The sequence below is a fragment of the Ictidomys tridecemlineatus genome, chromosome 1, assembly GCF_052094955.1.
Source record: "Ictidomys tridecemlineatus isolate mIctTri1 chromosome 1, mIctTri1.hap1, whole genome shotgun sequence".
In the NCBI taxonomy this organism is placed as follows: Eukaryota; Metazoa; Chordata; class Mammalia; order Rodentia; family Sciuridae; genus Ictidomys; species Ictidomys tridecemlineatus.
Genome location: NC_135477.1, coordinates 120077446 through 120086266, shown reverse-complemented (window position 1 = coordinate 120086266; position 8821 = coordinate 120077446). Strand labels below are relative to the sequence as shown.

The 8821-nt window shown below is 51.1% G+C and overlaps 1 long non-coding RNA gene across 1 annotated transcript; it reads left to right on the top strand.

Moving 5' to 3' along the window:
- The first annotated feature begins 6802 nt into the window (after positions 1–6802).
- LOC144366395 (uncharacterized) lies at positions 6803–8463 on the top strand. Its single transcript, XR_013425503.1, has 2 exons — positions 6803–7003; positions 7896–8463. It is a non-coding gene; the product is annotated as an uncharacterized LOC144366395 (long non-coding RNA).
- Positions 8464–8821: the final 358 nt, after the last annotated feature.

Sequence of the window (8821 nt, the reverse complement as noted above, 5' to 3'; positions counted from 1 at the left end):
GCACCTGCACCAGCCACAAATCTGGACTTTTAGAAATGGGTTTCACAACTCAAATGGTGTTCTAGAAACTCATGTCAGCTCACCGATCTCCCCTGCAGAGGGGTCTTCCTGGACTTTGCTGGGTAAACTGGCCCCATCTCCTAGCTGTCTCTTCTGTCTGGTATTTCCTATTAATTTATTACTGGTTTGCTGGTCTCAGCTAACCAGAATGCATGCTCCATGAGAACAGGACCTTTTTCTGTCTTATACTACACCATTGTGTCCCCATCATATATCAACAGTGCCTGACGTATAACAGGTGATCAATAAATACTTGTAAAATTGAGAAAGGAAAAAAGGAGAGGGGGTAACAAGAGAGGAAGGAAAGAATTAATAAAGGGAAAAATCTGTGTTCTTTTTTTTTGTTGTTGTTGTTTGTTTGTTTGTTTGGGGGGCACCAGGGATTGAACCCAGGGGCACTTAACCACTAAGCCACATCCCCAGCCCTTTTTTTGTGTTTTTATTTTGAGACAGGGTCTTTCTAAATTGCTTAGGGTTCACTAAATTGCTGAGGCTGGCTTTGAACTTGGGATCCTCCTGCCTCAGCCTCCTGAGCCTCTGGGATTACAGGCGTGCACCACCACACCCAGCTCAAAATCTGGGTTTCAGTCCCCCAATGTAGGAGGCACCTTCAAAGCCTCAATTATTCACCATCCTAGAATGGGCAGGGCTTCTGGCCTGAGGCTCCCTGCCTATGGACCAGCACCATCAGGGCTACAATGTAGGATCCTGAGCCCTCCGGGCAGTGCTGTCATAGCCACCCTCCCTTCCCCACAACCCACCTCAGAGAGACAGAAATTAATTTCCTTTGGCATAAACTGATTTTGATGAACTCAGTCCCCAGCGAATCACAGCAGACTCCCAGGCAACAGTTCAAGGAACTGCCTGGCTTACAGGCCTTGAGACCCCAGATGCCCAGTTGCTTCTGATGGCTCTGAACACCTCCAGCCCCCCTAAATCAACTGTGACGGACGACCTGGAAAGCTGCCCAGCCCTCCTGAGGCTCTGAGGCTCGACTGGTGCCCCTGGCAGGCGCCTCCCAGGTCAGGGGGCACCGGCTGCGCGGAAGTGGGTGACTTCATCCAGGCTGACTCACCGTAGCTAGCAATTGAGGATGGACTGCAAGGGGAGGTAGCAGCAGTCCTTCCTCATGTAGAGCTTTAAGGGAGATCCTTACCCTCCCTCTGTACCCCCAGGGAGTTCCCAGTCAGACTGCACCCCTATCCTACCCCCATACCATCTTCCAAGAACTCACACAGACTGTCCCACAAATAGTCCAGGCCTTCAGTACAACATTGGCCAGAAGAAGTCTGGGGCCTAGACTCAGGTCCCTCTTGCCAGCCAGGTAAAAGGGACCAGCACCAAGATTCAGTTTCTTCATCTGAAAAATGGGTGTGGTGATCCCTACCCTAGGTGTCTCTCTCTCTCTCTCTCTCTCTCTCTCTCTCTCTCTCTCTCTCCCTCTCTCTCTCTTTCTTTTTTGTATAGGGGATTGCACCAGGAGCTATTTACCACTGAGCTACATCCCCAGGTCTTTTTATTTTTTGAGACAAGTTCTTGCTGAGTTGCTTAAGCCCTCACTAAATTGCTAAGGCTGTCCTTGAATTTGCAATTCTCCTGCCTCAGTCTCCTCCAGAGTTGCTGGGATTACACTGTGCCCAGCTGTTTTGTTTTGAGACTGGGTCTTGCTGCAATGCTAAGTCTAGCCTTGAACTTTCAATCATCCTGCTTCTGCGTGCCAAGTAGCTGGGATTACAGATGCGCACCACCGCACCCAGCTACTCCTGCTTCTTTTACTGCCCAGAGGTATCAGGTGAATCTGACTGATATGAGAGAGTCTTGGAAAGTACCATGTGGAAGGTGGATGGCAGGCTGGATCATTGGTCTCCATACCACTAGGTTGAGCCTCTCTCTTATCTTGGCCTGCAGTGCCCTGAATGAACACCCTATCCTGCCCCCACCCCCACTTTCTCCTCTCATACTCCACCCTCTGCCAAATTTGATGGTCTTTTTTTTTTTTTTTAGAGAGAGAGAGAGAGAGAGAGATAATTTTTTTTAAAGAGAGAGTGAGAGAGGAGAGAGAGAGAGAGAGAGAGAGAATTTTTAATATTTATTTTTTAGTTCTCGGCGGACACAACATCTTTGTTGGTATGTGGTGCTGAGCATCCAACCCGGGCTGCACGCATGCCAGGCGAGCGCATTACACAGCCCCATCCCCAGCCCCAAATTTGATGGTCCTGAGCTATGCAGATAGGCTGCTTTCCTGCCACCTTCAGGCCTCTGAGGTGCTATTTGTTCTCTCAGTAGGGTATTCTCCCCACAACCCAGCCTTCTTTATTGTTGTTTTGAGACACAAACACACACAAGCACCATGCCTGGCACAAAGTGAGTGTTCAATACAGGTCAGTGTTAAGGTGGCTTTTCCCAGAATCTGCACCTGCCCCTCACCTGCTTCTGCCCTCAGTTACATTTCAGGAACCTAAGGACAGGGAAGGAAACTGGACAGGGCTTTGTTAGGAAATGATCTGAAGACTGCTGGCCCTGGCAGAAACACTAGTAACCTGGAGGCAGGAGACCTGAGTCTGAGACCTGCATGACCTGTGGCCCTGCCTTGGGGACTGGCTCTACCTACCTAGATCCCAGTAGCCACCTCTGCAAAACAGGAATGACTCTCATGATTTAAAGCTCCAGAGACCTGCTTTCAGTTCACCTTGAAAAAGGACATTCCTCAGCTGAGCATGGGCTCAGAGCATGGGGACCCCAGAATCAAGGTCATTGCTAGCCATGGGAGGAGTCCTCACTCCCAGGTCCCCACCCTGAGACCTGTTTCCATACAATTGCAGGGCCTGCTGTGACCCCTCAGAGCAGACTCAAACCTCTACCACCCCACTCTCTAGCTGTGTGGCCTTGGACAATTCCACCTCACTAAATCTGTTTCTTCATTTACAAAATGGCAATGATGACCACAGTTGCCTCCCAAACTTAGAAAGACAAGTGAGGGGCTAGGGCTGTGGCTCAGTGGTAGAGAACTTGCCTCGCACATGGGAGGCACTGGTTCGATTTTCAGCACCACATAAAAATAAATAAAGATATCGTGTCCATCTACAACTAAAAAAAATTTTTTAAAAAGAAAGATTAAGGGCTGGGGATATAGCTCAGTTGGTAAAGTGTTTGCCTTGCATGCACTGAGCGTGGGGCACAAACTTCTAGTTCCTGGGCTGGGGTTGTGGCTCAGCGGTAGAGTGCTCACCTAGCACATGCAAGGCCCTGGGTTTGATCCTCAGTACTACATAAAAATAAATAAACAAAATAAAGGTATTGTGTACAACTGAAAAATAAATATTAAAAAAAAATTCTAGTTCCCACTACTCAGGAAGCTGAAGCAGGAGGATCACTTGAGCCCAGGAGTTCAAGGCCAGCCTGGTCAACATAGAGAGATCATAACTTTAAAAAAAAAAAAAAAAAAAAGGGCTGGGGATGTGGCTCAAGCGGTAGCACGCTCGCCTGGCATGCGTGCGGCCCGGGTTCGATCCTCAGCACCACATACCAACAAAGATGTTGTGTCCGCCGAGAACTAAAAAATAAATATTAAAAAAAAAAAATTCTCTCTCTCTCACTTTCTTTTTTTAAAAAAAATTTTGCTTTAAAAAAAAAAAGTGCACTTAGCATTCTGCAGGAGGCCCAGGAAGTATTTAGTAAATATTATTTATTATCATCATCATCATCATTCTCAAAATGCTCTCTCTGAGCCTCAGTTCCCCCAGCCTAACCAGGAATTACAAGAGTACTTGTCTCAATGAATGTGAGATTTCAATGAGTTGGAAACTGTAGTACAGTCTTAGGCACACAGCAGGTACTCAATAAAAAATGGTGGTTGTGGGCTGGGATTGTGGCTCAGCGGTGGAGCGCTCGGTGGAGCGCTCGTGTCTAGCATGGGCGCGACCTGGGTTCGGTTCTCAGCACCACATAAAAATAAAGGCATTGTGTTGTGTCCATCTACATCTAAAAAATAAATTTAAAAAATGGTGGTTGTATTTATTATGATGGTTATTATTCACCATAGACATTATTCCAAACAAAAATGTATTGTGCACCTCCTGAGCACAAGGCATGTGAGCCCTGAGGTTGAACAAAAGTCGGCTCTCTAGAAGGACTTGGCAATGAACAACGGTAGCCTTATCCTCATGGGAAATGGACAATCCAAATACACACAAGTTAGCTGAAGGAAGAGCAAATGTCTGTGGGTCTTCCCATTTGTGCATGTGTAAGTGTGTGTGTGTGTGTGTGTATATGGTATTAATGTGTGCGTGGGTGCATCAGGGTGTCTGTGCAGGTGCATGTTTGTGTGTCTGGGTGTCCAAGTATGTACTTGTGTATAATATGCATGAGCATGTATGTACATGTGTACTATAAGTGAGGTGTTGTAACCTATGTATACATGAATTGCATATGGGGACCCTGGCATGTTCACACCAGGGCCAGTGTGAACCTGGGTGAGTGTGCCTGAGCATGGGTAGATGTGCAGGCACTTGTGAGAAGAGCAGGATCCAGAGCTAAGCTGGTGCCCTCTGCTGCCTATAATCCAAGAAGGATCATTGAAAGGTGATCCCAGTCATCCATCAGTTTCAATTAGACAGCTACCTGTACTTCAAGTGCAACATGAATATACTTTTGCCCAACAGATGTCCCCATCACCAGGATCCTCCCTGGTGCAAAGCCCTGGTTTTCAGAAAGTCCTTCCTGCATTCTGTCCATAATCTTTGGGTGACACTTCAGAAACTAGCAGTCCCCAAGACCCTGAATGAACATCAGCCCTTTGTTCCAGACACACATTGTCTTACTCAGCTCCCCAACGTACTTTCCCAAGGGAGGGAAGGGGGAACCGCATTTCCATTCCTATTCCTGTCCCTTAAATGCTCTCAACATCAATACTCCTACTCCCACCATCCCAGACCCTGATGCTTGACATGGGTCTATTAGGGGCAAGCCCTCAAGGACAAATCCAGTAGGCCTCTACACCTCCAAGTTGGAGTCATCGGGAGCAACACTTACACCAAGGGTGAAAAAGACCTAGGCTTTAGGGCTTGGAATGGGCAAGTGGAAACCCACAGAGGAGATGCCCCCAGAAGACTGACTGACTCCTACCCCACACTCACTCTCCTCTGCCCATGATCTAGTGAGCTCCTAAAGAATAAAACTTGTTAGAGAACCAGAAACAGTTGGGCCAGACTTTCCTCTGCTCTACAAACTAGTTTCTAAACCATAGACTTTAGTTCAAATTCTGGTTCTAATACTGATAACTATGGTAACAATGCTGACATTTATCAGTCATTAAGTATCTCAATCTGCACTCTTCACTTTGCAGGAACAGTGCCAATGAAGTCACACATGGCTTCTGTAGGGTTAGAGACCATTAGTGTTACCCATATTTACAATCAATGAAGCTAAGGCAACTGCAACATAGGTCATGTGCCCTCTAGGATGCAGCTGATTGGTGGCAGAGCATTTTGGGGATAAGAATTAGACACCCAAGGGGCTGTGGCTCAATGGTAGAGTGCTCACCTGGCACACATGAGGCCCTGGGTTTGATCCTCAGCAACACATAAAAATAAAATAAAAGTATTAAAAAAAAAGAATTCAGAATCTATTTTTTAAAAAAAAGAATTAAGAATTAGATACCCAAATTGAATTCAAGCATGTTGCTCCCAAGCTCAGAGTCTATGCTTCTTTTGTTTGTTTGGTAATGGGGATTGAACCCAGGGTCACTTTACAATGAGCTACATCCCCAGTCTTTTTTTTTTTTTATTTTGAGACAGGGTCTCATTAAGTTGCTCAGGGTCTAAAGATGCCAAGGCCGACCTCAAACTTGCAACCCTTCTGCCTCAGACTCCATATCACTAGAATTTATAGGTATGTACCACCACACCTAGCCAGAATCCACACTCTTAGCCACAGAAAATCTCCCTTAGGCAGAGACCTAGATAGTTTCTTCTCTCTCAGTCTCCCAGTCTGTGCAGTGATGGCTAGATCCCATGACCTTTGATATGTGGGGAGCTTCCAGCATGCCTCTCAGAGTGAGGACCAGGGCCACCTCTCAGGTGTGAAGCATGCAGATGACAGTACCATCAGATACACACACACATACATACACACACACACACACAGAGCCCACCTCTCCACATCTGTATGCTCACAGTGGTCTGAACATTCTTGGGGATTTTCTCTGACAGAGGAGTGAGATAAATGTGGCACCCCCTACAATGCACTCCTGGGGAAACTTCAGGTCATAAGGATGGGGATGCTCTGAGGCCTGGCTACCACTCACTCCTTCCTCACCAAATGGGCAATACTAATGGAGAGAAGATCCATGAATTCTAGAGGTGTTCCCAATTAGAGGGGTGGGGAAGAGGAAGAAATGAGTTCTCCTCCCCTCCCAATCATCTCCCCCAGCTATCCCTGAGCCAAAAAGGCACAAGGGTATAAACAGACTCCCAGCCTCTCCAGGCCAAACTTGAGTGAGGTGGGAGCGACCTGCATAGCTTGAGGGGAGGGGGGCAGAGGCAGGCTAGACCAGCAAGAAGGTAGGAGCCCCTCAGACAAAGGCTGACCCCAGCCAGGCCGGCTGGCCAGCCAGCCCACCTCCTCCCCCCTGCGGCAGGCAGCTTGGCAGGGCTGAGCGCCAGATCCTCGCTCCAAACCGAGTTCCCGCGGAGCGTGCTTAATGCAGCGGCGGTGACATTTCTGCCGTCAGAGGCAAAAACAGGAACCCGGCCATTTTGATGAAGGACGCCCAGAGCGCTGGCGGGAGACAAGGGGGGGGGTCAGTTCCGACTCCTGCACCCGTTTCCCTAACTGCCAACCCCGCCCTGGCGCAGAGCCCAAGCCACAAGGTCACAAAACCAGGGCCGCCAGACACACAGGGGAGGGAACTGCTTCAGAAGTACCCCTCGACTCTCTTGTACAGGTGGGGAAACTGAGGCCATCCTGCGGGCTCTAGTCAGATCTGGGAAAGGTAAAAAGAGGTACTGAGAAAGCCCCAGGAAGGATGCCTTGAGGAATGTCCGGGTGGGAACGTCAGCCAGTGGAGCCAGAGAGCCTATCCAGCAGGCAGCAATAACCCTTTCCGAAGGAGTCAGCACACCTGGCCTCCGCCCCGGCGCGCCCTCAGGAGGGCGCTTGCGCCGTCTCTAACCTCCAAGCAACGAGAGGGTTAAGCTTCCTCGCGGTACTTGCCGCAGTAAGTGGAAAGGAAAGAAGTGTCAACTCTGTTCTCACCACAGCGGGGCTGTCGGATGGCACCTCCCCCCGCCCTGCGCACCCCGCCCGGCCGGCTCCCCCGCCCTCCCCTCGGAGCGCGCGCGCATACACCTCCCACCGCTTTGCCCAAATTATTTTCGATCCCGGGAGACTCCGGATGCCAGACGCGCTCGGCGGCGGCGGCGGCGGCCGCGCCTGATTCATTGCGCCAAAGCTGCAGATGCGACCTCCCGCCTGCGCCCGGTGCCCCGGCCCGCGCCGGGCCGCGCGCGCGCGCCTGGAGAGATGGGGCTGGGGGGGGGGGGCGCGCAATTTGTAGGCGCTTTCCTCTCCCCACAAAAGGCGGGCCCTGGCCCCCCGGGGCCAGGTCCCCAGTCTCCAGCTCCCCGGGCTGCGCTAATTAGCTTTCTCCGGGGGCGCCACGCGGCGTGAGGGGCGGCAATTTCCCGGCTGGGCTGCGGGGGAAGCACTCCTGCAGCCTGGGAAGGTGAAATGGGAAACTCGATTCAAAGAGAGCGAGCGTTCCTCCCCCCCTCCCGCCAAGCTCCGTAGAAAACGGGTTTGAAATTCCTCCTCCTTTTTTTTTTTTTTATTTATAGTGCACGGTCTCCATGGCAACCGCGGAGGAGGTCACGGTAGCTGGGCCCCCGCGCGTCACCCCGCGCCTCGCCGGCTGCAGGCGCCCGGATTGCGGCCTCCCAGGCGCCGTGGCCCGCGTGGACCCAGCTCTGAGTTCTCCGCCCCCGCTCCGCCCTGCCAGAGACTCAGGCCCCATACCATATGACTCTGCCGGGTCCCAACCGGGAATATCGCACCTGGGCACCAGTGCGCTAAGCTATGCCTCTGTCCCCGGGCTCTGGCACGCGGGACTGCGCCACGAAACACGTGTCCAACCCCGGGATGGGAACATGTGCGGCAAGACGCCACCGAGGGGCTCAGCACTTGTGGATGCCCTAGGGAATCGACCTGGATTGGCGCACCACTCTGGAGCTCTTGCCAAGACGGCACCACCCGTGGCTAAGAAGCCTGACTGTGGTGTCAGAACCGAACGTTCCTAATAATTTACTAGCGGTGTGACTTTAAGCAAGTTACAACCTTTCTGCGCCTCAGCTTGTTCATCAGAGAAATGGAATTGTTGTGAGACTAAAAAGTCCGTTTAACGCTTAACATCGTTTTTGGCAAGTGGTTCTTAAAAATTGTGGTTGAGGTTATTTTTTCCTGGCTGAGAAAGGAAAGGCGCACAGGCTTTGATTAAGGGCGCACACGCAGAGGCTGCGAGTTAGGCCTCAAGAGTTCCCAGTTCCTTTGCCTAGGCACACACGACAGGTGAGGGCTGCACTGGGCCTGGGCCCGCCTGAGGCGCAGCACGCAGGGCTGGAGGCTTCTGAGCTGGCCACATCCGCACCCGGAACCCTGGAAACGCTGCCCCCCGCGGAGTCCTCCTCCCGCCCCCTCGTTCCAGCCCCATTAGCAACAGGCCTGCCTGCCCTCCCTCCCAGGACTGAGGCCGCACCTGCCCCACCGG